Source organism: Rhipicephalus microplus, chromosome 3 (genome assembly GCF_043290135.1).
Source record: "Rhipicephalus microplus isolate Deutch F79 chromosome 3, USDA_Rmic, whole genome shotgun sequence".
Lineage (NCBI taxonomy): Eukaryota > Metazoa > Arthropoda > Arachnida > Ixodida > Ixodidae > Rhipicephalus > Rhipicephalus microplus.
Window position 1 is genome coordinate 72,550,664 of NC_134702.1, and position 27,737 is coordinate 72,578,400.

General features: G+C 45.7%; 1 protein-coding gene and 45 non-coding genes across 46 annotated transcripts in view; all 46 read left to right on the plus strand.

Annotated features, from left to right (window-relative positions):
• LOC142803787 (uncharacterized) overlaps positions 1-27,737 on the plus strand; it is a 373,950-nt gene that overhangs the window by 103,469 nt on the left and 242,744 nt on the right. The window lies entirely within an intron of this gene.
• TRNAY-GUA (transfer RNA tyrosine (anticodon GUA)) lies at positions 785-874 on the plus strand. The gene is given in 2 exon segments: positions 785-821; positions 839-874. It is a non-coding gene; the product is annotated as a tRNA-Tyr (tRNA).
• On the plus strand, positions 1,180-1,269 carry TRNAD-GUC (transfer RNA aspartic acid (anticodon GUC)). Its single transcript is given in 2 exon segments — positions 1,180-1,216; positions 1,234-1,269. It is a non-coding gene; the product is annotated as a tRNA-Asp (tRNA).
• On the plus strand, positions 1,579-1,668 carry TRNAY-GUA (transfer RNA tyrosine (anticodon GUA)). The gene is given in 2 exon segments: positions 1,579-1,615; positions 1,633-1,668. It is a non-coding gene; the product is annotated as a tRNA-Tyr (tRNA).
• Positions 2,371-2,460, plus strand: TRNAY-GUA (transfer RNA tyrosine (anticodon GUA)). The gene is given in 2 exon segments: positions 2,371-2,407; positions 2,425-2,460. It is a non-coding gene; the product is annotated as a tRNA-Tyr (tRNA).
• On the plus strand, positions 3,558-3,647 carry TRNAY-GUA (transfer RNA tyrosine (anticodon GUA)). The gene is given in 2 exon segments: positions 3,558-3,594; positions 3,612-3,647. It is a non-coding gene; the product is annotated as a tRNA-Tyr (tRNA).
• TRNAD-GUC (transfer RNA aspartic acid (anticodon GUC)) lies at positions 3,953-4,042 on the plus strand. The gene is given in 2 exon segments: positions 3,953-3,989; positions 4,007-4,042. It is a non-coding gene; the product is annotated as a tRNA-Asp (tRNA).
• Positions 4,352-4,441, plus strand: TRNAY-GUA (transfer RNA tyrosine (anticodon GUA)). The gene is given in 2 exon segments: positions 4,352-4,388; positions 4,406-4,441. It is a non-coding gene; the product is annotated as a tRNA-Tyr (tRNA).
• On the plus strand, positions 5,937-6,026 carry TRNAY-GUA (transfer RNA tyrosine (anticodon GUA)). The gene is given in 2 exon segments: positions 5,937-5,973; positions 5,991-6,026. It is a non-coding gene; the product is annotated as a tRNA-Tyr (tRNA).
• On the plus strand, positions 6,332-6,421 carry TRNAY-GUA (transfer RNA tyrosine (anticodon GUA)). Its single transcript is given in 2 exon segments — positions 6,332-6,368; positions 6,386-6,421. It is a non-coding gene; the product is annotated as a tRNA-Tyr (tRNA).
• TRNAY-GUA (transfer RNA tyrosine (anticodon GUA)) lies at positions 7,524-7,613 on the plus strand. The gene is given in 2 exon segments: positions 7,524-7,560; positions 7,578-7,613. It is a non-coding gene; the product is annotated as a tRNA-Tyr (tRNA).
• Positions 8,711-8,800, plus strand: TRNAY-GUA (transfer RNA tyrosine (anticodon GUA)). The gene is given in 2 exon segments: positions 8,711-8,747; positions 8,765-8,800. It is a non-coding gene; the product is annotated as a tRNA-Tyr (tRNA).
• On the plus strand, positions 9,106-9,195 carry TRNAD-GUC (transfer RNA aspartic acid (anticodon GUC)). The gene is given in 2 exon segments: positions 9,106-9,142; positions 9,160-9,195. It is a non-coding gene; the product is annotated as a tRNA-Asp (tRNA).
• TRNAY-GUA (transfer RNA tyrosine (anticodon GUA)) lies at positions 9,505-9,594 on the plus strand. Its single transcript is given in 2 exon segments — positions 9,505-9,541; positions 9,559-9,594. It is a non-coding gene; the product is annotated as a tRNA-Tyr (tRNA).
• On the plus strand, positions 10,696-10,785 carry TRNAY-GUA (transfer RNA tyrosine (anticodon GUA)). The gene is given in 2 exon segments: positions 10,696-10,732; positions 10,750-10,785. It is a non-coding gene; the product is annotated as a tRNA-Tyr (tRNA).
• TRNAY-GUA (transfer RNA tyrosine (anticodon GUA)) lies at positions 11,089-11,178 on the plus strand. Its single transcript is given in 2 exon segments — positions 11,089-11,125; positions 11,143-11,178. It is a non-coding gene; the product is annotated as a tRNA-Tyr (tRNA).
• On the plus strand, positions 11,483-11,572 carry TRNAY-GUA (transfer RNA tyrosine (anticodon GUA)). The gene is given in 2 exon segments: positions 11,483-11,519; positions 11,537-11,572. It is a non-coding gene; the product is annotated as a tRNA-Tyr (tRNA).
• On the plus strand, positions 12,277-12,366 carry TRNAY-GUA (transfer RNA tyrosine (anticodon GUA)). Its single transcript is given in 2 exon segments — positions 12,277-12,313; positions 12,331-12,366. It is a non-coding gene; the product is annotated as a tRNA-Tyr (tRNA).
• On the plus strand, positions 12,672-12,761 carry TRNAY-GUA (transfer RNA tyrosine (anticodon GUA)). The gene is given in 2 exon segments: positions 12,672-12,708; positions 12,726-12,761. It is a non-coding gene; the product is annotated as a tRNA-Tyr (tRNA).
• Positions 13,864-13,953, plus strand: TRNAY-GUA (transfer RNA tyrosine (anticodon GUA)). The gene is given in 2 exon segments: positions 13,864-13,900; positions 13,918-13,953. It is a non-coding gene; the product is annotated as a tRNA-Tyr (tRNA).
• On the plus strand, positions 14,659-14,748 carry TRNAY-GUA (transfer RNA tyrosine (anticodon GUA)). Its single transcript is given in 2 exon segments — positions 14,659-14,695; positions 14,713-14,748. It is a non-coding gene; the product is annotated as a tRNA-Tyr (tRNA).
• On the plus strand, positions 15,054-15,143 carry TRNAY-GUA (transfer RNA tyrosine (anticodon GUA)). Its single transcript is given in 2 exon segments — positions 15,054-15,090; positions 15,108-15,143. It is a non-coding gene; the product is annotated as a tRNA-Tyr (tRNA).
• Positions 15,449-15,538, plus strand: TRNAY-GUA (transfer RNA tyrosine (anticodon GUA)). Its single transcript is given in 2 exon segments — positions 15,449-15,485; positions 15,503-15,538. It is a non-coding gene; the product is annotated as a tRNA-Tyr (tRNA).
• TRNAY-GUA (transfer RNA tyrosine (anticodon GUA)) lies at positions 15,843-15,932 on the plus strand. The gene is given in 2 exon segments: positions 15,843-15,879; positions 15,897-15,932. It is a non-coding gene; the product is annotated as a tRNA-Tyr (tRNA).
• On the plus strand, positions 16,238-16,327 carry TRNAY-GUA (transfer RNA tyrosine (anticodon GUA)). Its single transcript is given in 2 exon segments — positions 16,238-16,274; positions 16,292-16,327. It is a non-coding gene; the product is annotated as a tRNA-Tyr (tRNA).
• TRNAY-GUA (transfer RNA tyrosine (anticodon GUA)) lies at positions 17,425-17,514 on the plus strand. The gene is given in 2 exon segments: positions 17,425-17,461; positions 17,479-17,514. It is a non-coding gene; the product is annotated as a tRNA-Tyr (tRNA).
• TRNAY-GUA (transfer RNA tyrosine (anticodon GUA)) lies at positions 17,820-17,909 on the plus strand. The gene is given in 2 exon segments: positions 17,820-17,856; positions 17,874-17,909. It is a non-coding gene; the product is annotated as a tRNA-Tyr (tRNA).
• On the plus strand, positions 19,012-19,101 carry TRNAY-GUA (transfer RNA tyrosine (anticodon GUA)). The gene is given in 2 exon segments: positions 19,012-19,048; positions 19,066-19,101. It is a non-coding gene; the product is annotated as a tRNA-Tyr (tRNA).
• On the plus strand, positions 19,807-19,896 carry TRNAY-GUA (transfer RNA tyrosine (anticodon GUA)). Its single transcript is given in 2 exon segments — positions 19,807-19,843; positions 19,861-19,896. It is a non-coding gene; the product is annotated as a tRNA-Tyr (tRNA).
• Positions 20,202-20,291, plus strand: TRNAY-GUA (transfer RNA tyrosine (anticodon GUA)). Its single transcript is given in 2 exon segments — positions 20,202-20,238; positions 20,256-20,291. It is a non-coding gene; the product is annotated as a tRNA-Tyr (tRNA).
• Positions 20,597-20,686, plus strand: TRNAY-GUA (transfer RNA tyrosine (anticodon GUA)). The gene is given in 2 exon segments: positions 20,597-20,633; positions 20,651-20,686. It is a non-coding gene; the product is annotated as a tRNA-Tyr (tRNA).
• Positions 21,390-21,479, plus strand: TRNAY-GUA (transfer RNA tyrosine (anticodon GUA)). The gene is given in 2 exon segments: positions 21,390-21,426; positions 21,444-21,479. It is a non-coding gene; the product is annotated as a tRNA-Tyr (tRNA).
• TRNAC-GCA (transfer RNA cysteine (anticodon GCA)) lies at positions 21,789-21,878 on the plus strand. The gene is given in 2 exon segments: positions 21,789-21,825; positions 21,843-21,878. It is a non-coding gene; the product is annotated as a tRNA-Cys (tRNA).
• TRNAY-GUA (transfer RNA tyrosine (anticodon GUA)) lies at positions 22,188-22,277 on the plus strand. The gene is given in 2 exon segments: positions 22,188-22,224; positions 22,242-22,277. It is a non-coding gene; the product is annotated as a tRNA-Tyr (tRNA).
• On the plus strand, positions 22,583-22,672 carry TRNAY-GUA (transfer RNA tyrosine (anticodon GUA)). Its single transcript is given in 2 exon segments — positions 22,583-22,619; positions 22,637-22,672. It is a non-coding gene; the product is annotated as a tRNA-Tyr (tRNA).
• On the plus strand, positions 22,977-23,068 carry TRNAY-GUA (transfer RNA tyrosine (anticodon GUA)). The gene is given in 2 exon segments: positions 22,977-23,014; positions 23,032-23,068. It is a non-coding gene; the product is annotated as a tRNA-Tyr (tRNA).
• Positions 23,374-23,463, plus strand: TRNAY-GUA (transfer RNA tyrosine (anticodon GUA)). The gene is given in 2 exon segments: positions 23,374-23,410; positions 23,428-23,463. It is a non-coding gene; the product is annotated as a tRNA-Tyr (tRNA).
• Positions 24,166-24,255, plus strand: TRNAY-GUA (transfer RNA tyrosine (anticodon GUA)). Its single transcript is given in 2 exon segments — positions 24,166-24,202; positions 24,220-24,255. It is a non-coding gene; the product is annotated as a tRNA-Tyr (tRNA).
• Positions 24,593-24,682, plus strand: TRNAY-GUA (transfer RNA tyrosine (anticodon GUA)). The gene is given in 2 exon segments: positions 24,593-24,629; positions 24,647-24,682. It is a non-coding gene; the product is annotated as a tRNA-Tyr (tRNA).
• Positions 24,993-25,075, plus strand: TRNAY-GUA (transfer RNA tyrosine (anticodon GUA)). The gene is given in 2 exon segments: positions 24,993-25,024; positions 25,042-25,075. It is a non-coding gene; the product is annotated as a tRNA-Tyr (tRNA).
• TRNAY-GUA (transfer RNA tyrosine (anticodon GUA)) lies at positions 25,384-25,473 on the plus strand. Its single transcript is given in 2 exon segments — positions 25,384-25,420; positions 25,438-25,473. It is a non-coding gene; the product is annotated as a tRNA-Tyr (tRNA).
• Positions 25,784-25,873, plus strand: TRNAY-GUA (transfer RNA tyrosine (anticodon GUA)). The gene is given in 2 exon segments: positions 25,784-25,820; positions 25,838-25,873. It is a non-coding gene; the product is annotated as a tRNA-Tyr (tRNA).
• On the plus strand, positions 26,183-26,272 carry TRNAC-GCA (transfer RNA cysteine (anticodon GCA)). The gene is given in 2 exon segments: positions 26,183-26,219; positions 26,237-26,272. It is a non-coding gene; the product is annotated as a tRNA-Cys (tRNA).
• Positions 26,582-26,671, plus strand: TRNAY-GUA (transfer RNA tyrosine (anticodon GUA)). The gene is given in 2 exon segments: positions 26,582-26,618; positions 26,636-26,671. It is a non-coding gene; the product is annotated as a tRNA-Tyr (tRNA).
• On the plus strand, positions 26,977-27,066 carry TRNAY-GUA (transfer RNA tyrosine (anticodon GUA)). Its single transcript is given in 2 exon segments — positions 26,977-27,013; positions 27,031-27,066. It is a non-coding gene; the product is annotated as a tRNA-Tyr (tRNA).
• On the plus strand, positions 27,371-27,462 carry TRNAY-GUA (transfer RNA tyrosine (anticodon GUA)). The gene is given in 2 exon segments: positions 27,371-27,408; positions 27,426-27,462. It is a non-coding gene; the product is annotated as a tRNA-Tyr (tRNA).

The following is a 27,737-nucleotide window of genomic DNA, read 5'->3' on the forward strand; positions in this document are numbered from 1 at the left end:
AGCTCAGTTGGTAGAACGGTGGACTGTCGAGGTTCGAACTGCGGACACCCGTAGGTCGCTGGTTCGAATCCGGCTCAACGGAGCAATCTTTTTTGTTTTTTTCTTCATGTTTATCAGTGATTTATTGCCACATGTGCAGCACCATAACGTACAAAGTGAATAAAACATGTCATACGCGACACAAAGTGTGCTGGCACCCAAAGTTTACATGCGAAACGATTGGAAAGGTTGTAGAAACGTCGCCATTTTACTAGCATCGGGGGTAAATACGCGTGAGAAGGTAATTAAATGTCATGCAGCTTCATGGTTCTCGTTATTTCGTCAGCCTCAATACTGCCTGCGATCCCTTCGGCATAAAGGATGAATCAGCGCCTTGGCACTGCCATCTTCCGCCGAAAGCTCAGTTAATAGAGTGGTGGACTGTAGAGCTTCCAATTGCGGACATCCATAGGTCGCTGGTTCGAATCCGGCTCGACGGAGCAAACTTCTTTATTCTTTATGTTTTAATAAATGATTTATTTCCACATGTGAAGCACCATAATGTACCAAGTGGATTAGAACATGTCATACGGGTCGCGAAGTGTGCTGGCACCCGAAGTTTATATGCGAGACGATTGGGAAGGTTGCAGAAACGTCGCAGTTTTACTAGCATTGGGGGTAAATACGCGTGAGTGGGTAAGTAAATGTCATGCAGCTTCATGGTTCTCGTTATTTCATCAGCCTCAATACTGCCTGCGATCCCTTCGGCATAAAGGATGAATCAGCGCCTTGGTACCGCCATCTTCCGTCGATAGCTCAGTTGGTAGAGCGGTTGACTGTAAAGGTTCCAACTGCGGATATCCATAGGTCGCTGGTTCGAATCCGGCTCGACGGAGCAAGCTTTTTTATTCTTTATGTTTTAATTAGTGATTTATTGCCACATGTGCAGCACCATAATGTACCAAGACAATTAGAACATGTCATACGCTTCACGAAGTGTGCTGGCACCCAAAGTTTATATGCGAGACGATTGGGAAGGTTGCAGAAACGTCGCAGTTTTACTAGCATCGGGGGTAAATACGCGTGAGTGGGTAAGCAATTGTCATGCAGCTTCATGGTTCTCGTTATTTCGTCAGCCTTTATACTGCCTGCAATTCCTTCGGCATAAAGGATGAATCAGCGCCGTAGTAATGCTATCTTCCGTCGATAGCTCAGTTGGTAGAACGGTGGACTGTCGAGGTTGGAACTGCGGACATCCGTAGGTCGCTGGTTCGAATCCGGCTCAACGGAGCAATCTTTTTTGTTTTTTTTCTTCATGTTTTATCAGTGCTTTATTGCCACATGTGCAGCAGCATAACGTACAAAGTGAATAAAACATGTCATACGCGACACAAAGTGGGCTGGCACCCAAACTTTATATGCGAGACGATTGCGAAGGTTGCAGAAACGTCGCAGTTTTACTAGCATCGGGGGTAAATACGCGTGAGTGGGTAAGTAAATGTCATGCAGGTTCATGATTCTCGTTATTTCGTCAGCCTCAATACTGCCTGCGATCCCTTCGGCATAAAGGATGAATCAGCGCCTTGGTACCACCATCTTCCGTCGATAGCTCAGTTGGAAGAGCGGTAGACTGTAGAGGTTCCAACTGCGGATATCCATAGGTCGCTGGTTCGAATCCGGCTCGATGGAGCAAGCTTTTTTATTCTTTATGTTTTAATTAGTGATTTATTGCCACATGTGTAGCACTATAATATACAAAGTGAATTAGAACTTGTTATACGCGACGCAAAGCGCGCTGGCACCCAAACTTATATGCGAGACGATTGGGAAGGTTGCAGAAACGTCGCCATTTTACTTGCATCGATGGTAAATACGCGTGAGTGGGTAACAAAATGTCATGCAGCTTCATGGTTCTCGTTATTTCGTCAGCCTCTATACTGCCTGCGATTCCTTCGGCATAAAGGATGAATCAGCGCCGTAGTTCCGCCATCTGCCGTCGATATCTCAGTTGGTAGAGGGGTGGACTGCATAGGTTTTAACTGCGTACATCCATAGCTCGCTGGTTCGAATCCGGCTCGGCGGAGCAAGCTTTTTGTTGTATTGTTTATGTTTTATTTAGTGATTTATTGCCACAAGTTCAGCATCATAATGTGTAAAGTGAATTAGAACATGTCATACGCGTCACAAAGTGTGCTGGCACCCAAAGTTTATATGCGAGACGATTGGGAAGGTTGTAGAAACGTCGCCATTTTACTAGCACGGGGGTAAATACGCGTGAGAAGGTAATTAAATGTCATGCAGCTTCATGGTTCTCGTTATTTCGTCAGCCTAAATACTGCCTGCAATCCCTTCGGCATAAAGGATGAATCAGTGCCTTGGCACCGCAATCTTCCGTCGATAGCTCAGTTGGTAGAGTGGTGGACTGTAGAGGTTCCAACTGCGGACATCCATAGGTCGTTGGTTCGAATCCGGCTCGACGGAGCAAGCTTTTTCATTCTTTATGTTTTAATTAGTTATTTATTGCCACTTGTGCAGCACCATATTGTACCAAGTGAATTAGAACATGTCATACGCGTCGCGAAGTGTGCTGGCACCCAAAGTTTATATGCGAGACGATTGGGAAGGTTGCAGACACGTCGCAGTTTTACTAGCATCGGGGGTAAACACGCGTGAGTGGGTAAGCAAATGTCATGCAGCTTCATGGTTCTCGTTATATCGTCAGCCTTTATACTGCCTGCGATTCTTTCGGCATAAAGGATGAATCAGCGCCGTAGTACTGCCATCTTCCGTCGATAGCTCAGTTGGTAGAACGGTGGACTGTCGAGGTTCGAACTGCGGACACCCGTAGGTCGCTGGTTCGAATCCGGCTCAACGGAGCAATCTTTTTTGTTTTTTTCTTCATGTTTATCAGTGATTTATTGCCACATGTGCAGCACCATAACGTACAAAGTGAATAAAACATGTCATACGCGACACAAAGTGTGCTGGCACCCAAAGTTTACATGCGAAACGATTGGAAAGGTTGTAGAAACGTCGCCATTTTACTAGCATCGGGGGTAAATACGCGTGAGAAGGTAATTAAATGTCATGCAGCTTCATGGTTCTCGTTATTTCGTCAGCCTCAATACTGCCTGCGATCCCTTCGGCATAAAGGATGAATCAGCGCCTTGGCACTGCCATCTTCCGCCGAAAGCTCAGTTAATAGAGTGGTGGACTGTAGAGCTTCCAATTGCGGACATCCATAGGTCGCTGGTTCGAATCCGGCTCGACGGAGCAAACTTCTTTATTCTTTATGTTTTAATAAATGATTTATTTCCACATGTGAAGCACCATAATGTACCAAGTGGATTAGAACATGTCATACGGGTCGCGAAGTGTGCTGGCACCCGAAGTTTATATGCGAGACGATTGGGAAGGTTGCAGAAACGTCGCAGTTTTACTAGCATTGGGGGTAAATACGCGTGAGTGGGTAAGTAAATGTCATGCAGCTTCATGGTTCTCGTTATTTCATCAGCCTCAATACTGCCTGCGATCCCTTCGGCATAAAGGATGAATCAGCGCCTTGGTACCGCCATCTTCCGTCGATAGCTCAGTTGGTAGAGCGGTTGACTGTAAAGGTTCCAACTGCGGATATCCATAGGTCGCTGGTTCGAATCCGGCTCGACGGAGCAAGCTTTTTTATTCTTTATGTTTTAATTAGTGATTTATTGCCACATGTGCAGCACCATAATGTACCAAGACAATTAGAACATGTCATACGCTTCACGAAGTGTGCTGGCACCCAAAGTTTATATGCGAGACGATTGGGAAGGTTGCAGAAACGTCGCAGTTTTACTAGCATCGGGGGTAAATACGCGTGAGTGGGTAAGCAATTGTCATGCAGCTTCATGGTTCTCGTTATTTCGTCAGCCTTTATACTGCCTGCAATTCCTTCGGCATAAAGGATGAATCAGCGCCGTAGTAATGCTATCTTCCGTCGATAGCTCAGTTGGTAGAACGGTGGACTGTCGAGGTTGGAACTGCGGACATCCGTAGGTCGCTGGTTCGAATCCGGCTCAACGGAGCAATCTTTTTTGTTTTTTTTCTTCATGTTTTATCAGTGCTTTATTGCCACATGTGCAGCAGCATAACGTACAAAGTGAATAAAACATGTCATACGCGACACAAAGTGGGCTGGCACCCAAACTTTATATGCGAGACGATTGCGAAGGTTGCAGAAACGTCGCAGTTTTACTAGCATCGGGGGTAAATACGCGTGAGTGGGTAAGTAAATGTCATGCAGGTTCATGATTCTCGTTATTTCGTCAGCCTCAATACTGCCTGCGATCCCTTCGGCATAAAGGATGAATCAGCGCCTTGGTACCACCATCTTCCGTCGATAGCTCAGTTGGAAGAGCGGTAGACTGTAGAGGTTCCAACTGCGGATATCCATAGGTCGCTGGTTCGAATCCGGCTCGATGGAGCAAGCTTTTTTATTCTTTATGTTTTAATTAGTGATTTATTGCCACATGTGTAGCACTATAATATACAAAGTGAATTAGAACTTGTTATACGCGACGCAAAGCGCGCTGGCACCCAAACTTATATGCGAGACGATTGGGAAGGTTGCAGAAACGTCGCCATTTTACTTGCATCGATGGTAAATACGCGTGAGTGGGTAACAAAATGTCATGCAGCTTCATGGTTCTCGTTATTTCGTCAGCCTCTATACTGCCTGCGATTCCTTCGGCATAAAGGATGAATCAGCGCCGTAGTTCCGCCATCTGCCGTCGATATCTCAGTTGGTAGAGGGGTGGACTGCATAGGTTTTAACTGCGTACATCCATAGCTCGCTGGTTCGAATCCGGCTCGGCGGAGCAAGCTTTTTGTTGTATTGTTTATGTTTTATTTAGTGATTTATTGCCACAAGTTCAGCACCATAATGTGTAAAGTGAATTAGAACATGTCATACGCGTCACAAAGTGTGCTGGCACCCAAAGTTTATATGCGAGACGATTGGGAAGGTTGTAGAAACGTCGCCATTTTACTAGCACGGGGGTAAATACGCGTGAGAAGGTAATTAAATGTCATGCAGCTTCATGGTTCTCGTTATTTCGTCAGCCTAAATACTGCCTGCAATCCCTTCGGCATAAAGGATGAATCAGCGCCTTGGCACCGCCATCTTCCGGCGATAGCTCAGTTGGTCGAGCGGTGGACTGTAGAGCTTCCAACTGCGGACATCCATAGGTCGCTGGTTTGAATCCGGCTCGAAGGAGCAAACTTTTTATTCTTTATGTTTTAATTAGTGATTTATTTTCACATGTGCAGCACCATAATGTACCAAGTGGATTAGAACATGTCATACGCGTCGCGAAGTGTGCTGGCACCCAAAGTTTATATGCGAGACGATTGGGAAGGTTGTAGAAACGTCGCCATTTTACTAGCATCAGGAGTAAATACGCGTGAGAAGGTAAATAAATGTCATGCAGCTTCATGGTTCTCGTTATATCGTCAGCCTTTATACTGCCTGCGATTCCTTCGGCATAAAGGATGAATCAGTGCCGTAGTACTGCTATCTTCCGTCGATAGCTCAGTCTGTAGAACGGTGGACTGCAGAAGTTCGAACTAAGAACATCCGTAGGTCGCTGGTTCGAATCCGGCTCAACGGAGCAATCTTTTTTGTTTTTTTCTTCATGTTTTATCAGTATTTTTATTGCCACATGTGCAGCACCATAGCGTACAAAGTGAATAAAACATGTCATACGCGTCGCGAAGTGTGCTGGCACCCAAAGTTTATATGCGAGACGATTGGGAAGGTTGCAGAAACGTCGCAGTTTTACTAGCATCGGGGGTAAATACGCGTGAGTGGGTAACAAAATGTCACGCAGCTTCATGGTTCTCGTTATTTCGTCAGCCTCTATACTGCCTGCGCTTCCTTCGGCATAAAGGATGAATCAGCGCCGTAGTACCGCCATCTGCCGTCGATATCTCAGTTGGTAGAGTGGTGGACTGTAGAGCTTCCAACTGCGGACATCCATAGGTCGCTGGTTCAAATCCGGCTCGACGGAGCAAACTTTTTTATTCTTTATGTTTTAATTAGTGATTTATTGCCACATGTGCAGAGCCATAACGTACAAAGTGGATTAGAACATGTCATACGGGTCGCGAAGTGTGCTGGCACCCAAAGTTTATATGCGAGACGATTGGGAAGGTTGCAGAAACGTCGCAGTTTTACTAGCATTGGGGGTAAATACGCGTGAGTGGGTAAGTAAATGTCATGCAGCTTCATGGTTCTCGTTATTTCATCAGCCTCAATACTGCCTGCGATCCCTTCGGCATAAAGGATGAATCAGCGCCTTGGTACCGCCATCTTCCGTCGATAGCTCAGTTGGTAGAGCGGTTGACTGTAGAGGTTCCAACTGCGGACATCCATAGGTCGCTGGTTTGAATCCGGCTCGACGGAGCAAACTTTTTATTCTTTATGTTTTAATTAGTGATTTATTTTCACATGTGCAGCACCATAATGTACCAAGTGGATTAGAACATGTCATACGCGTCGCGAAGTGTGCTGGCACCCAAAGTTTATATGCGAGACGATTGGGAAGGTTGTAGAAACGTCGCCATTTTACTAGCATCAGGAGTAAATACGCGTGAGAAGGTAATTAAATGTCATGCAGCTTCATGGTTCTCGTTATATCGTCAGCCTTTATACTGCCTGCGATTCCTTCGGCATAAAGGATGAATCAGTGCCGTAGTACTGCTATCTTCCGTCGATAGCTCAGTCTGTAGAACGGTGGACTGTAGAAGTTCGAACTGCGGACATCCGTAGGTCGCTGGTTCGAATCCGGCTCAACGGAACAATCTTTTTTGTTTTTTTCTTCATGTTTTATCAGTATTGTTATTGCCACATGTGCAGCACCATAGCGTACAAAGTGAATAAAACATGTCATACGCGTCGCGAAGTGTGCTGGCACCCAAAGTTTATATGCGAGACGATTGGGAAGGTTGCAGAAACGTCGCAGTTTTACTAGCATCGGGGGTAAATACGCGTGAGTGGGAAACAAAATGTCATGCAGCTTCATGGTTCTCGTTATTTCGTCAGCCTCTATACTGCCTGCGCTTCCTTCGGCATAAAGGATGAATCAGCGCCGTAGTACCGCCATCTGCCGTCGATATCTCAGTTGGTAGAGCGGTGGACTGCATAGGTTTTAACTGCGTACATCCATAGCTCGCTGGTTCGAATCCGGCTCGACAGAGCAAGCTTTTTGTTGTATTGTTTATGTTTTATTTAGTAATATATTGCCACAAGTGCAGCACCAAAATGTATAAAGTGAATTAGAACATGTCATACGCGTCACAAAGTGTGCTGGCACCCAAAGTTTATATGCGAGACGATTGGGAAGGCTGTAGAAACGTCGCCATTTTACTAGCATCGGGGGTAAATACGCGTGAGAAGGTAATTAAATGTCATGCAGCTTCATGGTTCTCGTTATTTCGTCAGCCTCAATACTGCCTGCGATCCCTTCGGCATAAAGGATGAATCAGTGCCTTGGCACCGCAATCTTCCGTCGATAGCTCAGTTGGTAGAGTGGTGGACTGTAGAGGTTCCAACTGCGGACATCCATAGGTCGTTGGTTCGAATCCGGCTCGACGGAGCAAGCTTTTTCATTCTTTATGTTTTAATTAGTTATTTATTGCCACTTGTGCAGCACCATATTGTACCAAGTGAATTAGAACATGTCATACGCGTCGCGAAGTGTGCTGGCACCCAAAGTTTATATGCGAGACGATTGGGAAGGTTGCAGACACGTCGCAGTTTTACTAGCATCGGGGGTAAACACGCGTGAGTGGGTAAGCAAATGTCATGCAGCTTCATGGTTCTCGTTATATCGTCAGCCTTTATACTGCCTGCGATTCTTTCGGCATAAAGGATGAATCAGCGCCGTAGTACTGCCATCTTCCGTCGATAGCTCAGTTGGTAGAACGGTGGACTGTCGAGGTTCGAACTGCGGACACCCGTAGGTCGCTGGTTCGAATCCGGCTCAACGGAGCAATCTTTTTTGTTTTTTTCTTCATGTTTATCAGTGATTTATTGCCACATGTGCAGCACCATAACGTACAAAGTGAATAAAACATGTCATACGCGACACAAAGTGTGCTGGCACCCAAAGTTTACATGCGAAACGATTGGAAAGGTTGTAGAAACGTCGCCATTTTACTAGCATCGGGGGTAAATACGCGTGAGAAGGTAATTAAATGTCATGCAGCTTCATGGTTCTCGTTATTTCGTCAGCCTCAATACTGCCTGCGATCCCTTCGGCATAAAGGATGAATCAGCGCCTTGGCACTGCCATCTTCCGCCGAAAGCTCAGTTAATAGAGTGGTGGACTGTAGAGCTTCCAATTGCGGACATCCATAGGTCGCTGGTTCGAATCCGGCTCGACGGAGCAAACTTCTTTATTCTTTATGTTTTAATAAATGATTTATTTCCACATGTGAAGCACCATAATGTACCAAGTGGATTAGAACATGTCATACGGGTCGCGAAGTGTGCTGGCACCCGAAGTTTATATGCGAGACGATTGGGAAGGTTGCAGAAACGTCGCAGTTTTACTAGCATTGGGGGTAAATACGCGTGAGTGGGTAAGTAAATGTCATGCAGCTTCATGGTTCTCGTTATTTCATCAGCCTCAATACTGCCTGCGATCCCTTCGGCATAAAGGATGAATCAGCGCCTTGGTACCGCCATCTTCCGTCGATAGCTCAGTTGGTAGAGCGGTTGACTGTAAAGGTTCCAACTGCGGATATCCATAGGTCGCTGGTTCGAATCCGGCTCGACGGAGCAAGCTTTTTTATTCTTTATGTTTTAATTAGTGATTTATTGCCACATGTGCAGCACCATAATGTACCAAGACAATTAGAACATGTCATACGCTTCACGAAGTGTGCTGGCACCCAAAGTTTATATGCGAGACGATTGGGAAGGTTGCAGAAACGTCGCAGTTTTACTAGCATCGGGGGTAAATACGCGTGAGTGGGTAAGCAATTGTCATGCAGCTTCATGGTTCTCGTTATTTCGTCAGCCTTTATACTGCCTGCAATTCCTTCGGCATAAAGGATGAATCAGCGCCGTAGTAATGCTATCTTCCGTCGATAGCTCAGTTGGTAGAACGGTGGACTGTCGAGGTTGGAACTGCGGACATCCGTAGGTCGCTGGTTCGAATCCGGCTCAACGGAGCAATCTTTTTTGTTTTTTTTCTTCATGTTTTATCAGTGCTTTATTGCCACATGTGCAGCAGCATAACGTACAAAGTGAATAAAACATGTCATACGCGACACAAAGTGGGCTGGCACCCAAACTTTATATGCGAGACGATTGCGAAGGTTGCAGAAACGTCGCAGTTTTACTAGCATCGGGGGTAAATACGCGTGAGTGGGTAAGTAAATGTCATGCAGGTTCATGATTCTCGTTATTTCGTCAGCCTCAATACTGCCTGCGATCCCTTCGGCATAAAGGATGAATCAGCGCCTTGGTACCACCATCTTCCGTCGATAGCTCAGTTGGAAGAGCGGTAGACTGTAGAGGTTCCAACTGCGGATATCCATAGGTCGCTGGTTCGAATCCGGCTCGATGGAGCAAGCTTTTTTATTCTTTATGTTTTAATTAGTGATTTATTGCCACATGTGTAGCACTATAATATACAAAGTGAATTAGAACTTGTTATACGCGACGCAAAGCGCGCTGGCACCCAAACTTATATGCGAGACGATTGGGAAGGTTGCAGAAACGTCGCCATTTTACTTGCATCGATGGTAAATACGCGTGAGTGGGTAACAAAATGTCATGCAGCTTCATGGTTCTCGTTATTTCGTCAGCCTCTATACTGCCTGCGATTCCTTCGGCATAAAGGATGAATCAGCGCCGTAGTTCCGCCATCTGCCGTCGATATCTCAGTTGGTAGAGGGGTGGACTGCATAGGTTTTAACTGCGTACATCCATAGCTCGCTGGTTCGAATCCGGCTCGGCGGAGCAAGCTTTTTGTTGTATTGTTTATGTTTTATTTAGTGATTTATTGCCACAAGTTCAGCACCATAATGTGTAAAGTGAATTAGAACATGTCATACGCGTCACAAAGTGTGCTGGCACCCAAAGTTTATATGCGAGACGATTGGGAAGGTTGTAGAAACGTCGCCATTTTACTAGCACGGGGGTAAATACGCGTGAGAAGGTAATTAAATGTCATGCAGCTTCATGGTTCTCGTTATTTCGTCAGCCTAAATACTGCCTGCAATCCCTTCGGCATAAAGGATGAATCAGTGCCGTAGTACTGCTATCTTCCGTCGATAGCTCAGTCTGTAGAACGGTGGACTGCAGAAGTTCGAACTAAGAACATCCGTAGGTCGCTGGTTCGAATCCGGCTCAACGGAGCAATCTTTTTTGTTTTTTTCTTCATGTTTTATCAGTATTTTTATTGCCACATGTGCAGCACCATAGCGTACAAAGTGAATAAAACATGTCATACGCGTCGCGAAGTGTGCTGGCACCCAAAGTTTATATGCGAGACGATTGGGAAGGTTGCAGAAACGTCGCAGTTTTACTAGCATCGGGGGTAAATACGCGTGAGTGGGTAACAAAATGTCACGCAGCTTCATGGTTCTCGTTATTTCGTCAGCCTCTATACTGCCTGCGCTTCCTTCGGCATAAAGGATGAATCAGCGCCGTAGTACCGCCATCTGCCGTCGATATCTCAGTTGGTAGAGTGGTGGACTGTAGAGCTTCCAACTGCGGACATCCATAGGTCGCTGGTTCAAATCCGGCTCGACGGAGCAAACTTTTTTATTCTTTATGTTTTAATTAGTGATTTATTGCCACATGTGCAGAGCCATAACGTACAAAGTGAATAAAACTTGTCATACGCGACACAAAGTGTGCTGGCACCCACAGTTTACATGCGAAACGATTGGAAGGTTGTAGAAACGTCGCCACTTTACTAGCATCGAGGGTAAATACGCGTGAGAAGGTAGTTAAATGTCATGCAGCTTCATGGTTCTTGTTATTTCGTCAGCCTCAATACTGCCTGCGATCCCTTCGCCATAAAGGATGAATCAGCGCCCTGGCAACGCCATCTTCCGTCGATAGCTCAGTTGGTAGAGCGGTGGACTGTAGAGGTTCCAACGGCGGATATCTATAGGTCGCTGGTTCAAATCCGGCTCGACGGAGCAAGCTTTTTTATTCTTTATCTTTTAGTTAGTGATTTATTGCGACATGTGCAGCACCATAATGTACAAAGTGAATAAAACATGTCATACGCGTCACAAAGTGTGCTGGCACCCAAAGTTTATATGCGAGACGATTGGGAAGGCTGTAGAAACGTCGCCATTTTACTAGCATCGGGGGTAAATATGCGTGAGAAGGTAATTAAATGTCATGCAGCTTCATGGTTCTCGTTATTTCGTCAGCCTCAATACTGCCTGCGATCCTTTCGGCATAAAGGATGAATCAGCGCCTTGGCACCGCAATCTTCCGTCGATAGCTCAGTTGGTAGAGCGGTGGACTGTAGAGCTTCCAACTGCGGACATCCATAGGTCGCTGGTTCGAATCCGGCGCGACGGAGCAAAGTTTTTTATTCTTTATATTTGAATTAGTCATTTATTTCCACATGTGCAGCACCATAATGTACCAAGTGAATTAGAACATGTCATACACGTCGCGAAGTGTGCTGGCACCAAAGTTTATATGCGAGACGATTGGGAAGGTTGCAGAAACGTCGCAGTTTTACTAGCATCGGGGGTAAATACGCGTGAGTGGGTAAGTAAATGTCATGCAGCTTCATGGTTCTCGTTATATCGTCAGCCTTTATACTGCCTGCGATTCCTTCGGCATAAAGGATGAATCAGCGCCGGAGTACCGCCATCTGCCGTCGATAGCTCAGTTGGTAGAGCGGTGGACTATATAGGTTTTAACTGCGTACATCCATGGGTTGCTCGTTCGTGTCCGGCTCGACAGGTCAAGCTTTTTTGTGGTATTCTTTATGTTTTAATTAGTGATTTATTGCCACATGTGCAGCACCATAATGTATAAAGTGAATTAGAACATGTCATACGCGTCACAAAGTGTGCTGGCACCCAAAGTTTATATGCGAGACGATTGGGAAGTTTGTAGAAACGTCGCCATTTTACTAGCATCAGGGGTAAATACGCGTGAGAAGGTAATTAATTGTCATGCAGCTTCATGGTTCTCGTTATATCGTCAGCCTTTATACTGCCTGCGATTCCTTCGGCATAAAGGATGAATCAGCGCTTTGGTACCGCCATCTTCCGTCGATAGCTCAGTTGGTAGAGCGGTCGACTGTAGAGGTTCCAACTGCGGACATTCTTAGGTCGCTGGTTCGAATCCGGCTCGACGGAGCAAGCTTTTTCATTCTTTATGTTTTAATTAGTGATTTATTGCCACATGTGCAGCACCATATTGTACCAAGTGAATTAGAACATGTCATACGCGTCGCGAAGTGTGCTGGCACCCAAAGTTTATATGCGAGACGATTGGGGAGGTTGCAGAAACGTCGAAGTTTTACTAGCATCGGGGGTAAATACGCGTGAGTGGGTAAGCAAATGTCATGCAGCTTCATGGTTCTCGTTATTTCGTCAGCCTCAATACTGCCTGCGATCCCTTCGGCATAAAGGCTGAATCAGCGCCTGTGCACCGCCATCTTCCGTCGATAGCTCAGTTGGTAGAGCGGTGGACTGTAGAGGTTCCAACTGCGGATATCCATAGGTCGCTGGTTCGAATCCGGCTCGACGGAGCAAGCTTTTTTATTCTTTATGTTTTAGTTTGTGATTTATTGCGACATGAGCAGCACCATAAAGTACAAAGTGAATAAAACATGTCATACGCGACACAAAGTGTGCTGGCGCCCAAAGTTTATATGCGAGATGATTGGGAAGTTTGTAGAAACGTCGCCATTATTCTAGCATTGGGGGTAAATATGCGTGAGAAGGTAATTAAATGTCATGCAGCTTCATGGTTCTCGTTATTTCGTCAGCATCAATACTGCCTGCGATCCCTTCGGCATAAAGGATGAATCAGCGCCTTGGTACCGCCATCTTCCGTCGATAGCTCAGTTGGTAGAGCGGTGGACTGTAGAGGTTCAAACTGCGGATATCCATAGGTCGCTGGTTCTAATGCGGCTCAACGGAGGAATCTCTTTGTTATAGTCTTTATGTTTTAATTAGTGATTTATTGCCACATGTGCAGCACCATATTATACAAAGTTAATTAGAACATGTTATACGCGACGCCAAGTGCGCTGGCACCCAAACTTTATATGCGAGACGATTGGGAAGGTTGCAGAAACGTCGCCATTTTACTTACATCGGTGGTAAATACGCATGCGTGGGTAAAAAAATGTCATGCCGCTTCATGGTTCTCGTTATTTCGTCAGCCTCTATACTGCCTGCGATTCCTTCGGCATAAAGGATGAATCAGCGCCGTAGTACCGCCATCTGCCGTCGATATCTCAGTTGGTAGAGCGGTGGACTGCATAGGTTTTAACTGCGTACAACCATAGCTCGCTGGTTCAAATCCGGCTCGACGGAGCAAGCTTTTTGTTGTATTGTTTATGTTTTATTTAGTGATTTATTGCCACAAGTGCAGCACCATAATGTATAAAGTGAATTAGAACATGTCATACGCGTCACAAAGTGTGCTGGCACCCAAAGTTCATATGCGAGACGATTGGGAAGGCTGTAGAAACGTCGCCATTTTACTAGCATCGGGGGTAAATACGCGTGAGAAGGTAATTAAATGTCATGCAGCTTCATGGTTCTCATTATTTCGTCAGCCTCAATACTGCCTGCGATCTCCTTGGCATAAAGGATGAATCAGCGCCTTGGCACCGCAATCTTCCGTCGATAGCTCAGTTGGTAGAGCGGTGGACTGTAGAGCTTCCAACTGCGGACATCCATAGGTCGCTGGTTTGAATCCGGCTCGACGGAGCAAACTTTTTTATTCTTTATGTTTTAATTAGTGATTTATTTCCACATGTGCAGCACCATAAAGTACCAAGTGGATTAGAACATGTCATACGCGTCGCGAAGTGTGCTGGCACCCAAAGTTTATATGCGAGACGATTGGGAAGGTTGCAGAAACGTCGCAGTTTTACTAGCATCGGGGGTAAATACGCGTGAGTGGGTAAGTAAATGTCATGCAGCTTCATGGTTCTCGTTATTTCGTCAGCTTTTATACTGCCTGTGATTCCTTCGGCATAAAGGATAAATCAGCACCAGAGTACCGCCATCTGCCGTCGATAGCTCAGATGGTAGAGCGGTGGGCTGTATAGGTTTTAACGGCGTACATCCATAGGTCGCTGGTTCTAATCCGGCTCGACGGAGCAAGGTTTTTTGTGGTATTCTTTATGTTTTAATTAGTGATTTATTGCCACATGTGCAGCACCATAATGTATAAAGTGAACTAAAACATGTCATACGCGTCAAAAAGTGTGCTGGCACCCAAAGTTTATAAGCGAGACGATTGAGAAGGTTGCAGAAACGTTACCGTTTTACTAGCATCGGGGGTAAATATGCGTGAGAAGGTAATTAAATGTCATGCAGCTTCTTGGTTCTCGTTATTTCGTCAGCCTCAATACTGCCTGCGATCCCTTCGGCATAAAGGATGAATCAGCGCCTTGGCACCGCAATCTTCCGTCGATAGCTCAGTTGGTAGAGCGGTGGACTGTAGAGCTTCCAACTGCGGACATCCATAGGTCGCTGGTTCGAATCCGGCTCGACGGAGCAAACTTTTTTATTCTTTATGTTTTAATTAGTGATTTATTTCCACATGTGCAGCACCATAATGTACCAAGTGGATTAGAACATGTCATACGCGTCGCGAAGTGTGCTGGCACCCAAAGTTTATATGCGAGACGATTGGGAAGGTTGCAGAAACGTCGCAGTTTTACTAGCATCGGGGGTAAATACGCGTGAGTGGGTAAGTAAATGTCTTGAAGCTTCATGGTTCTCGTTATTTCGTAAGCCTCAATACTGCCTGCGATCCCTTCGGCATAAAAAATGAATCAGCGCCTTGGTACCGGCTTCTTCCGTCGATAGCTCAGTTGGTAGAGCGGCGGACTGTAGAGGTTCCAACTGCGGCTATCCATAGGTCGCTGGTTCGAATCCGGCTCGACGGAGCAAGCTTTTTTATTCTTTATGTTTTAATTAGTGATTTATTTCCACATGTGCAGCACCATAATGTACCAAGTGGATTAGAACATGTCATACGCGTCGCGAAGTTTGCTGGCACCCAAAGTTTATATGCGAGACGATTGGGAAGGTTGCAGAAACGTCGCAGTTTTACTAGCATCGGGGGTAAATACGCGTGAGTGGGTAAGTAAATGTCATGCAGCTTCATAGTTCTCGTTATTTCGTAAGCCTCAATACTGCCTGCGATCGCTTCGGCATAAAGGATGAATCAGCGCCTTGGTACCGCCATCTTCCGTCGATGGCTCAGTTGGTAGAGAGATGGACTGTAGAGGTTCCAACTGCGGATATCCATTGGTCGCTGGTTCGAATCCGGCTCGACGGAGCAAGCTTTTTTATTCTTTATGTTTTAATTAGTGATTTATTGCCACATGTGCAGCACCATAATGTACAAAGTGAATAAAACATGTCATACGCGTCACAAAGTGTGCTGGCACCCAAAGTTTATATGCGAGACGATTGGGAAGGCTGTAGAAACGTCGCCATTTTACTAGCATCGGGGGTAAATATGCGTGAGAAGGTAATTAAATGTCATGCAGCTTCATGGTTCTCGTTATTTCGTCAGCCTCAATACTGCCTGCGATCCCTTCGGCATAAAGGATGAATCAGCGCCTTGGCACTGCAATCTTCCGTCGATAGCTCAGTTGGTAGAGCGGTGGACTGTAGAGCTTCCAACTGCGGACATCCATAGGTCGCTGGTTCGAATCCGGCGCGACGGAGCAAAGTTTTTTATTCTTTATGTTTTAATTAGTGATTTACTTCCACATGTGCAGCACCATAATGTGCCAAGTGGATTAGAACATGTCATACGCGTCGCGAAGTGTGCTGGCACCCAAAGTTTATATGCGAGACGATTGGGAAGGTTGCAGAAACGTCGCAGTTTTACTAGCATCGGGGGTAAATACGCGTGAGTGGGTAAGTAAATGTCATGCAGCTTCATGGTTCTCGTTATTTCGTAAGCCTCAATACTGCCTGCGATCCCTTCGGCATAAAGGATGAATCAGCGCCTTGGTACCGCCATCTTCCGTCGATAGCTCAGTTGGTAGAGCGGTGGACTGTAGAGGTTCACACTGCGGACATCCATAGGTCGCTGGCTCGAATCCGGCTCGACGGAGCAAGCTTTTTTTATTCTTTATGTTTTAATTAGTGATTTATTGCCACATGTGCAGAGCCATAACGTATAAAGTGAATAAAACTTGTCATACGCGACACAAAGTGTGCTGGCACCCAAAGTTTACATGCGAAACGATTGGAAGGTTGTAGAAACGTCGCCATTTTACTAGCATCGGGGGTAAATACGCGTGAGAAGGTAATTAAATGTCATGCAGCTTCATGGTTCTTGTTATTTCGTCAGCCTCAATACTGCCTGCGATCCCTTCGCCATAAAGGATGAATCAGCGCCTTGGCAACGCCATCTTCCGTCGATAGCTCAGTTGGAAGAGCGGTGGACTGTAGAGCTTCCAACTGCGGACATCCATAGGTCACTGGTTCAAATCCAGCTAGACAGGGCAAACTTTTTTATTCTTTATATTTGAATTAGTCATTTATTTCCACATGTGCAGCACCATAATGTACCAAGTGAATTAGAACATGTCATACACGTCGCGAAGGGTGCTGGCACCAAAACTTATATGCGAGACGATTGGGAAGGTTGCAGAAACGTCGCAGTTTTACTAGCATCGGGGGTAAATACGCGTGAGTGGGTAAGTAAATGTCATGCAGCTTCATGGTTCTCGTTATATCGTCAGCCTTTATACTGCCTGCGATTCCTTCGGCATAAAGGATGAATCAGCGCCGGAGTACCGCCATCTGCCGTCGATAGCTCAGTTGATAGAGCGGTGGACTGTATAGGTTTTAACTGCGTACATCCATGGGTTGCTCGTTCGTGTCCGGCTCGACAGGTCAAGCTTTTTTGTGGTATTCTTTATGTTTTAATTAGTGATTTATTGCCACATGTGCAGCACCATAATGTATAAAGTGAATTAGAACATGTCATACGCGTCACAAAGTGTGCTGGCACCCAAAGTTTATATGCGAGACGATTGGGAAGTTTGTAGAAACGTCGCCATTTTACTAGCATCAGGGGTAAATACGCGTGAGAAGGTAATAATTGTCATGCAGCTTCATGGTTCTCGTTATATCGTCAGCCTTTATACTGCCTGCGATTCCTTCGGCATAAAGGATGAATCAGCGCTTTGGTACCGCCATCTTCCGTCGATAGCTCAGTTGGTAGAGCGGTCGACTGTAGAGGTTCCAACTGCGGACATTCTTAGGTCGCTGGTTCGAATCCGGCTCGACGGAGCAAGCTTTTTCATTCTTTATGTTTTAATTAGTGATTCATTGCCACATGTGCAGCACCATATTGTACCAAGTGAATTAGAACATGTCATACGCGTCGCGAAGTGTGCTGGCACCCAAAGTTTATATGCGAGACGATTGGGGAGGTTGCAGAAACGTCGCAGTTTTACTAGCATCGGGGGTAAATGCGCGTGAGTGGGTAAGCAAATGTCATGCAGCTTCATGGTTCTCGTTATTTCGTCAGCCTCAATACTGCCTGCGATCCCTTCGGCATAAAGGCTGAATCAGCGCCTTTGTACCGCCATCTTCCGTCGATAGCTCAGTTGGTAGAGCGGTGGACTGTAGAGGTTCCAACTGCGGATATCCATAGGTCGCTGGTTCGAATCCGGCTCGACGGAGCAAGCTTTTTTATTCTTTATGTTTTAGTTTGTGATTTATTGCGACATGAGCAGCACCATAATGTACAAAGTGAATAAAACATGTCATACGCGACACAAAGTGTGCTGGCGCCCAAAGTTTATATGCGAGATGATTGGGAAGTTTGTAGAAACGTCGCCATTATTCTAGCATTGGGGGTAAATATGCGTGAGAAGGTAATTAAATGTCATGCAGCTTCATGGTTCTCGTTATTTCGTCAGCCTCAATACTGCCTGCGATCCCTTCGGCATAAAGGATGAATCAGCGCCTTGGTACCGCCATCTTCCGTCGATAGCTCAGTTGGTAGAGCGGTGGACTGTAGAGGTTCAAACTGCGGATATCCATAGGTCGCTGGTTCTAATGCGGCTCAACGGAGGAATCTCTTTGTTATAGTCTTTATGTTTTAATTAGTGATTTATTGCCACATGTGCAGCACCATATTATACAAAGTTAATTAGAACATGTTATACGCGACGCCAAGTGCGCTGGCACCCAAACTTTATATGCGAGACGATTGGGAAGGTTGCAGAAACGTCGCCATTTTACTTACATCGGTGGTAAATACGCATGCGTGGGTAAAAAAATGTCATGCAGCTTCATGGTTCTCGTTATTTCGTCAGCCTCTATACTGCCTGCGATTCCTTCGGCATAAAGGATGAATCAGCGCCGTAGTACCGCCATCTGCCGTCGATATCTCAGTTGGTAGAGCGGTGGACTGCATAGGTTTTAACTGCGTACAACCATAGCTCGCTGGTTCAAATCCGGCTCGACGGAGCAAGCTTTTTGTTGTATTGTTTATGTTTTATTTAGTGATTTATTGCCACAAGTGCAGCACCATAATGTATAAAGTGAATTAGAACATGTCATACGCGTCACAAAGTGTGCTGGCACCCAAAGTTCATATGCGAGACGATTGGGAAGGCTGTAGAAACGTCGCCATTTTACTAGCATCGGGGGTAAATACGCGTGAGAAGGTAATTAAATGTCATGCAGCTTCATGGTTCTCGTTATTTCGTCAGCATCAATACTGCCTGCGATCTCCTTGGCATAAAGGATGAATCAGCGCCTTGGCACCGCAATCTTCCGTCGATAGCTCAGTTGGTAGAGCGGTGGACTGTAGAGCTTCCAACTGCGGACATCCATAGGTCGCTGGTTTGAATCCGGCTCGACGGAGCAAACTTTTTTATTCTTTATGTTTTAATTAGTGATTTATTTCCACATGTGCAGCACCATAAAGTACCAAGTGGATTAGAACATGTCATACGCGTCGCGAAGTGTGCTGGCACCCAAAGTTTATATGCGAGACGATTGGGAAGGTTGCAGAAACGTCGCAGTTTTACTAGCATCGGGGGTAAATACGCGTGAGTGGGTAAGTAAATGTCATGCAGCTTCATGGTTCTCGTTATTTCGTCAGCTTTTATACTGCCTGTGATTCCTTCGGCATAAAGGATAAATCAGCACCAGAGTACCGCCATCTGCCGTCGATAGCTCAGATGGTAGAGCGGTGGGCTGTATAGGTTTTAACGGCGTACATCCATAGGTCGCTGGTTCTAATCCGGCTCGACGGAGCAAGGTTTTTTGTGGTATTCTTTATGTTTTAATTAGTGATTTATTGCCACATGTGCAGCACCATAATGTATAAAGTGAACTAAAACATGTCATACGCGTCAAAAAGTGTGCTGGCACCCAAAGTTTATAAGCGAGACGATTGAGAAGGTTGAAGAAACGTTACCGTTTTACTAGCATCGGGGGTAAATATGCGTGAGAAGGTAATTAAATGTCATGCAGCTTCTTGGTTCTCGTTATTTCGTCAGCCTCAATACTGCCTGCGATCCCTTCGGCATAAAGGATGAATCAGCGCCTTGGCACCGCAATCTTCCGTCGATAGCTCAGTTGGTAGAGCGGTGGACTGTAGAGCTTCCAACTGCGCACATCCATAGGTCGCTGGTTCGAATCCGGCTCGACGGAGCAAACTTTTTTATTCTTTATGTTTTAATTAGTGATTTATTTCCACATGTGCAGCACCATAATGTACCAAGTGGATTAGAACATGTCATACGCGTCGCGAAGTGTGCTGGCACCCAAAGTTTATATGCGAGACGATTGGGAAGGTTGCAGAAACGTCGCAGTTTTACTAGCATCGGGGGTAAATACGCGTGAGTGGGTAAGTAAATGTCTTGAAGCTTCATGGTTCTCGTTATTTCGTAAGCCTCAATACTGCCTGCGATCCCTTCGGCATAAAAAATGAATCAGCGCCTTGGTACCGGCTTCTTCCGTCGATAGCTCAGTTGGTAGAGCGGTGGACTGTAGAGGTTCCAACTGCGGCTATCCATAGGTCGCTGGTTTGAATCCGGCTCGACGGAGCAAGCTTTTTTATTCATTATGTTTTAATTAGTGATTTATTTCCACATGTGCAGCACCATAATGTACCAAGTGGATTAGAACATGTCATACGCGTCGCGAAGTGTGCTGGCACCCAAAGTTTATATGCGAGACGATTGGGAAGGTTGCAGAAACGTCGCAGTTTTACTAGCATCGGGGGTAAATACGCGTGAGTGGGTAAGTAAATGTCATGCAGCTTCATGGTTCTCGTTATTTCGTAAGCCTCAATACTGCCTGCGATCGCTTCGGCATAAAGGATGAATCAGCGCCTTGGTACCGCCATCTTCCGTCGATAGCTCAGTTGGTAGAGAGATGGACTGTAGAGGTTCCAACTGCGGATATCCATTGGTCGCTGGTTCGAATCCGGCTCGACGGAGCAAGCTTTTTTATTCTTTATGTTTTAATTAGTGATTTATTGCCACATGTGCAGCACCATAATGTACAAAGTGAATAAAACATGTCATATGCGACACAAAGTGTGCTGGCACCCAAAGTTTACATGCGAAACGATTGGGAAGGTTGTAGAAACGTCGCCATTTTACTAGCATCGGGGGTAAATACGCGTGAGAAGGTAATTAAATTTCATGCAGCTTCATGGTTCTCGTTATTTCGTCAGCCTCAATACTGCCTGCGATCCCTTCGGCATAAAGGATGAATCAGCGCCGTAGTACGGCCATCTTCCGTCAATAGCTCAGTTGGTAGAACGGTGGACTGTCGAGGTTCGAACTGCGGACATCCGTAGGTCGCTGGTTCGAATCTGGCTCAGCGGAGCAATCTTTTTTGTTTTTTTTCTTCATGTTTTTTCAGTGATTTATTGCCATATGCGCAGCACCATAACGTACAAAGTGAATAAAACATGTCATACGCGACACAAAGTGTGCTGGCACCCAAAGTTTACATGCGAAACGATTGGGAAGGTTGTAGAAACGTCGCCATTTTACTAGCATCGGGGGTAAATACGCGTGAGAAGGTAAATAAATGTCATGCAGCTTCACGATTCTCATTATTTCGTCAGCCTCAATACTGCCTGCGATCCCTTCGGCATAAAGGATGAATCAGTGCCGTAGTACTGCTATCTTCCGTCGATAGCTCAGTTGGTAGAACGGTGGACTGTAGTGGTTCGAACTGCGGACATTCGTAGGTCGCTGGTTCGAATCCGGCTCAACGGAGCAATCTTTTTTGTTTTTTTCTTCATGTTTTATCAGTATTTTTATTGCCACATGTGCAGCACCATAGCGTACAAAGTGAATAAAACATGTCATACGCGACACAAAGTGTGCTGGCACCCAAAGTTTACATGCGAAACGATTGGGAAGGTTGCAGAAACGTCGCCATTTTACTTACATCGGTGGTAAATACGCATGAGTGGGTAACAAAATGTCATGCAGCTTCATGGTTCTCGTTATTTCGTCAGCCTCTATACTGCCAGCGATTCCTTCGGCATAAAGGATGAATCAGCGCCGTAGTACCACCATTTGCCGTCGATATCTCAGTTGGTAGAGCGGTGGACTGCATAGGTTTTAACTGCGTACATCCATAGCTCGCTGGTTCGAATCCGGCTCGACGGAGCAAGCTTTTTGTTGTATTGTTTATGTTTTATTTAGTGATTTATTGCTACGAGTGCAGCACCATAATGTATAAAGTGAATTAGAACATGTCATACGCGTCACAAAGTGTGCTGGCACCCAAAGTTTATATGCGAGACGATTAGGAAGGCTGTAGAAACGTCGCCATTTTACTAGCATCGGGGTTAAATACGCGTGAGAAGGTAAATAAATGTCATGCAGCTTCATGGTTCTCGTTATTTCGTCAGCCTCAATACTGCCTGCGATCCCTTCGGCATAAAGGATGAATCAGCGCCTTGGCACCGCAATCTTCCGTCGATAGCTCAGTTGGTAGAGCGGTGAACTGTAGAGCTGCCAACTGCGGACATCCATAGGTCGCTGGTTCGAATCCGGCTCGACGGAGCAAACTTTTTTATTCTTTATGTTTTAATTAGTGATTTATTTCCACATGCGCAGCACCATAATGTACCAAGTGGATTAGAACATGTCATACGCGTCGCGAAGTGTGCTGGCACCCAAAGTTTATATGCGAGACGATTGGGAAGGTTGCAGAAACGTCGTAGTTTTACTAGAATCGGGGGTAAATACGCGTGAGTGGGTAAGTAAATGTCTTGAAGCTTCATGGTTCTCGTTATTTCGTAAGCCTCAATACTGCCTGCGATCCCTTCGGCATAAAAAATGAATCAGCGCCTTGGTACCGCCATCTTCCGTCGATAGCTCAGTTGGTAGAGCGGTGGACTGTAGAGGTTCCAACTGCGGCTATCCATAGGTCGCTGGTTCGAATCCGGCTCGACGGAGCAAACTTTTTTATTCTTTATGTTTTAATTAGTGATTTATTTCCACATGTGCAGCACCATAATGTACCAAGTGGATTAGAACATGTCATACGCGTCGCGAAGTGTGCTGGCACCCAAAGTTTATATGCGAGACGATTGGGAAGGTTGCAGAAACGTCGCCATTTTACTAGCATCGGGGGTAAATACGCGTGAGAAGGTAAATAAATGTCATGCAGCTTCATGGTTCTCGTTATTTCGTCAGCCTCAATACTGCCTGCGATCCCTTTGGCATAAAGGATGAATCAGCGCCTTGGCACCGCCATCTTCCGTCGATAGCTCAGTTGGTAGAGCGGTGGACTGTAGAGCTTCCAACTACGGACATCCATAGGTCGCTGGTTCGAATCCGGCAACACGGAGCAAACTCTTTTTATTCTTTATGTTTAAATTAGTGATTGGTTTCCACATGTGCAGCACCATAATGTACCAAGTTGATTAGAACATGTCATACGCGTCGCGAAGTGTGCTGGCACCCAAAGTTTATATGCGAGACGATTGCGAAGGTTGCAGAAACGTCGCAGTTTTACTAGCATCGGGGGTAAATACGCGTGAGTGGGTAAGTAAGTGTCATGCAGCTTCATGGTTCTCGTTATTTCGTCAGCTTTTATACTGCCTGCGATTCCTTCGGGATAAACGATAAATCAGCACCAGAGTACCGCCATCTGCCGTCGATAGCTCAGATGGTAGAGCGGTGGGCTGTATAGGTTTTAACGGCGTACATCCATAGGTCACTGGTTCGAATCCGGCTCGACGGAGCAAGGTTTTTTGTGGTATTCTTTATGTTTTAATTAGCGATTTATTGCCACATGTGCAGCACCATAATGTACCAAGTGAATTAGAACATGTCATACGCGTCGCGAAGTGTGCTGGCACCCAAAGTTTATATGCGAGACGATTAGGAAGGTTGCAGAAACGTCGCAGTTTTACTAGCATCGGGGGTAAATACGCGTGAGTGGGTAAGCAAATGTCATGCAGCTTCATGGTTCTCGTTATATCGTCAGCCTTTATACTGCCTGCGATTCCTTCGGCATAAAGGATGAATCAGTGCCGTAGTACTGCTATCTTCCGTCGATAGCTCAGTTGATAGAACGGTGGACTGTAGAGGTTCGAACTGCGGACATCCGTAGGTCGCTGGTTCGAATCCGGCTCAACGGAGCAATTTTTTTTTTCTTCATGTTGTATCAGTATTTTTATTGCCACATGTGCAGCACCATAGCGTACAAAGTGAATGAAACATGTCACACGCGACACAAAGTGTGCTGGCACCCAAAGTTTATATGCGAGACGATTGGGAAGGTTGCAGAAACGTCGCAGTTTTACTAGCATCGGGGGTAAATACGTGTGAGTGGGTAAGTAAATGTCTTGAAGCTTCATGGTTCTCGTTATTTCGTAAGCCTCAATACTGCCTGCGATCCCTTCGGCATAAAAATGAATCAGCGCCTTGGTACCGCCATCTTCCGTCGATAGCTCAGTTGGTAGAGCGGTGGACTGTAGAGGTTCCAACTGCGGATATCCGTAGGTCGCTGGTTCGAATCCGGCTCGACGGAGCAAGCTTTTTTATTCTTTATGTTTTATTTAGTGATTTATTGCCACATGTGCAGCACCATAATGTACAAAGTGAATAAAACATGTCATATGCGACACAAAGTGTGCTGGCACCCAAAGTTTACATGCGAAACGATTGGGAAGGTTGTAGAAAAGTCGCCATTTTTCTAGCATCGGGGGTAAATACGCGTGAGAAGGTAAATAAATGTCATGCAGCTTCATGGTTCTCGTTATTTCGTCAGCCTCAATACTGCCTGCGATCCCTTCGGCATAAAGGATGAATCAGCGCCTTGGCACCGCCATCTTCCGTCGATAGCTCAGTTAATAAAGAAAAAAAATCCGTCGATAGCTCAGTTGGTAGAGCGGTGGACTGTAGAGCTTCCAACTGCGGACATCCATAGGTCGCTGGTTCGAATCCGGCTCGACGGAGCAAACTTCTTTATTCTTTATGTTTTATATAGTGATTTATTTCCACATGTGCAGCACCATAATGTACCAAGTGGATTAGAACATGTCATACGCGTCGCGAAGTGTGCTGGCACCCAAAGTTTATATGCGAGACGATTGGGAAGGTTGCAGAAACGTCGCCATTTTACTAACATCGGGGGTAATTACGCGTGAGAAGGTAATTAAATGTCATGCAGCTTCATGGTTCTCGTTATTTCGTCAGCCTCAATACTGCCTGCGATCCCTTCGGCATAAAGGATGAATCAGCGCCTTGGCACCGCCATCTTCCGTCGATAGCTCAGTTGGTAGAGCGGTGGACTGTAGAGCTTCCAACTGCGGACCTCCATAGGTCGCTGGTTCGAATCCGGCTAAACAGAGCAAACTTTTTTTATTCTTTATGTTTTAATTAGTGATTGGTTTCCACATGTGCAGCACCATAATGCACCAAGTTGATTAGAACATGTCATACGCGTCGCGAAGTGTGCTGGCACCCAAAGTTTATATGCGAGACGATTGGGAAGGTTGCAGAAACGTCGCCATTTTACTAGCATCGGGGGTAAATACGCGTGAGAAGGTAATTAAATGTCATGCAGCTTCATGGATCTCGTTATTTCGTCAGCTTTTATACTGCCTGTGATTCCTTCGGCATAAGGTATAAATCAGCACCAGAGCACCGCCATCTGCCGTCGATAGCTCAGATGGTAGAGCGGTGGGCTGTATAGGTTTTAACGGCGTACATCCATAGGTCACTGGTTCGAATCCGGCTCGACGGAGCAAGGTTTTTTGTGGTATTCTTTATGTTTTAATTAGCGATTTATTGCCACATGTGCAGCACCATAATGTACCAAGTGAATTAGAACATGTCATACGCGTCGCGAAGTGTGCTGGCACCCAAAGTTTATATGCGAGACGATTGAGAAGGTTGCAGAAACGTCGCAGTTTTACTAGCATCGGGGGTAAATACGCGTGAGAAGGTAAATAAATGTCATGCAGCTTCACGATTCTCATTATTTCGTCAGCCTCAATACTGCCTGCGATCCCTTCGGCATAAAGGATGAATCAGTGCCGTAGTACTGCTATCTTCCGTCGATAGCTCAGTTGGTAGAACGGTGGACTGTAGTGGTTCGAACTGCGGACATTCGTAGGTCGCTGGTTCGAATCCGGCTCAACGGAGCAATCTTTTTTGTTTTTTTCTTCATGTTTTATCAGTATTTTTATTGCCACATGTGCAGCACCATAGCGTACAAAGTGAATAAAACATGTCATACGCGACACAAAGTGTGCTGGCACCCAAAGTTTACATGCGAAACGATTGGGAAGGTTGCAGAAACGTCGCCATTTTACTTACATCGGTGGTAAATACGCATGAGTGGGTAACAAAATGTCATGCAGCTTCATGGTTCTCGTTATTTCGTCAGCCTCTATACTGCCAGCGATTCCTTCGGCATAAAGGATGAATCAGCGCCGTAGTACCACCATTTGCCGTCGATATCTCAGTTGGTAGAGCGGTGGACTGCATAGGTTTTAACTGCGTACATCCATAGCTCGCTGGTTCGAATCCGGCTCGACGGAGCAAGCTTTTTGTTGTATTGTTTATGTTTTATTTAGTGATTTATTGCTACGAGTGCAGCACCATAATGTATAAAGTGAATTAGAACATGTCATACGCGTCACAAAGTGTGCTGGCACCCAAAGTTTATATGCGAGACGATTAGGAAGGCTGTAGAAACGTCGCCATTTTACTAGCATCGGGGTTAAATACGCGTGAGAAGGTAAATAAATGTCATGCAGCTTCATGGTTCTCGTTATTTCGTCAGCCTCAATACTGCCTGCGATCCCTTCGGCATAAAGGATGAATCAGCGCCTTGGCACCGCAATCTTCCGTCGATAGCTCAGTTGGTAGAGCGGTGAACTGTAGAGCTGCCAACTGCGGACATCCATAGGTCGCTGGTTCGAATCCGGCTCGACGGAGCAAACTTTTTTATTCTTTATGTTTTAATTAGTGATTTATTTCCACATGCGCAGCACCATAATGTACCAAGTGGATTAGAACATGTCATACGCGTCGCGAAGTGTGCTGGCACCCAAAGTTTATATGCGAGACGATTGGGAAGGTTGCAGAAACGTCGTAGTTTTACTAGAATCGGGGGTAAATACGCGTGAGTGGGTAAGTAAATGTCTTGAAGCTTCATGGTTCTCGTTATTTCGTAAGCCTCAATACTGCCTGCGATCCCTTCGGCATAAAAAATGAATCAGCGCCTTGGTACCGCCATCTTCCGTCGATAGCTCAGTTGGTAGAGCGGTGGACTGTAGAGGTTCCAACTGCGGCTATCCATAGGTCGCTGGTTCGAATCCGGCTCGACGGAGCAAACTTTTTTATTCTTTATGTTTTAATTAGTGATTTATTTCCACATGTGCAGCACCATAATGTACCAAGTGGATTAGAACATGTCATACGCGTCGCGAAGTGTGCTGGCACCCAAAGTTTATATGCGAGACGATTGGGAAGGTTGCAGAAACGTCGCCATTTTACTAGCATCGGGGGTAAATACGCGTGAGAAGGTAAATAAATGTCATGCAGCTTCATGGTTCTCGTTATTTCGTCAGCCTCAATACTGCCTGCGATCCCTTTGGCATAAAGGATGAATCAGCGCCTTGGCACCGCCATCTTCCGTCGATAGCTCAGTTGGTAGAGCGGTGGACTGTAGAGCTTCCAACTACGGACATCCATAGGTCGCTGGTTCGAATCCGGCAACACGGAGCAAACTCTTTTTATTCTTTATGTTTAAATTAGTGATTGGTTTCCACATGTGCAGCACCATAATGTACCAAGTTGATTAGAACATGTCATACGCGTCGCGAAGTGTGCTGGCACCCAAAGTTTATATGCGAGACGATTGCGAAGGTTGCAGAAACGTCGCAGTTTTACTAGCATCGGGGGTAAATACGCGTGAGTGGGTAAGTAAGTGTCATGCAGCTTCATGGTTCTCGTTATTTCGTCAGCTTTTATACTGCCTGCGATTCCTTCGGGATAAAC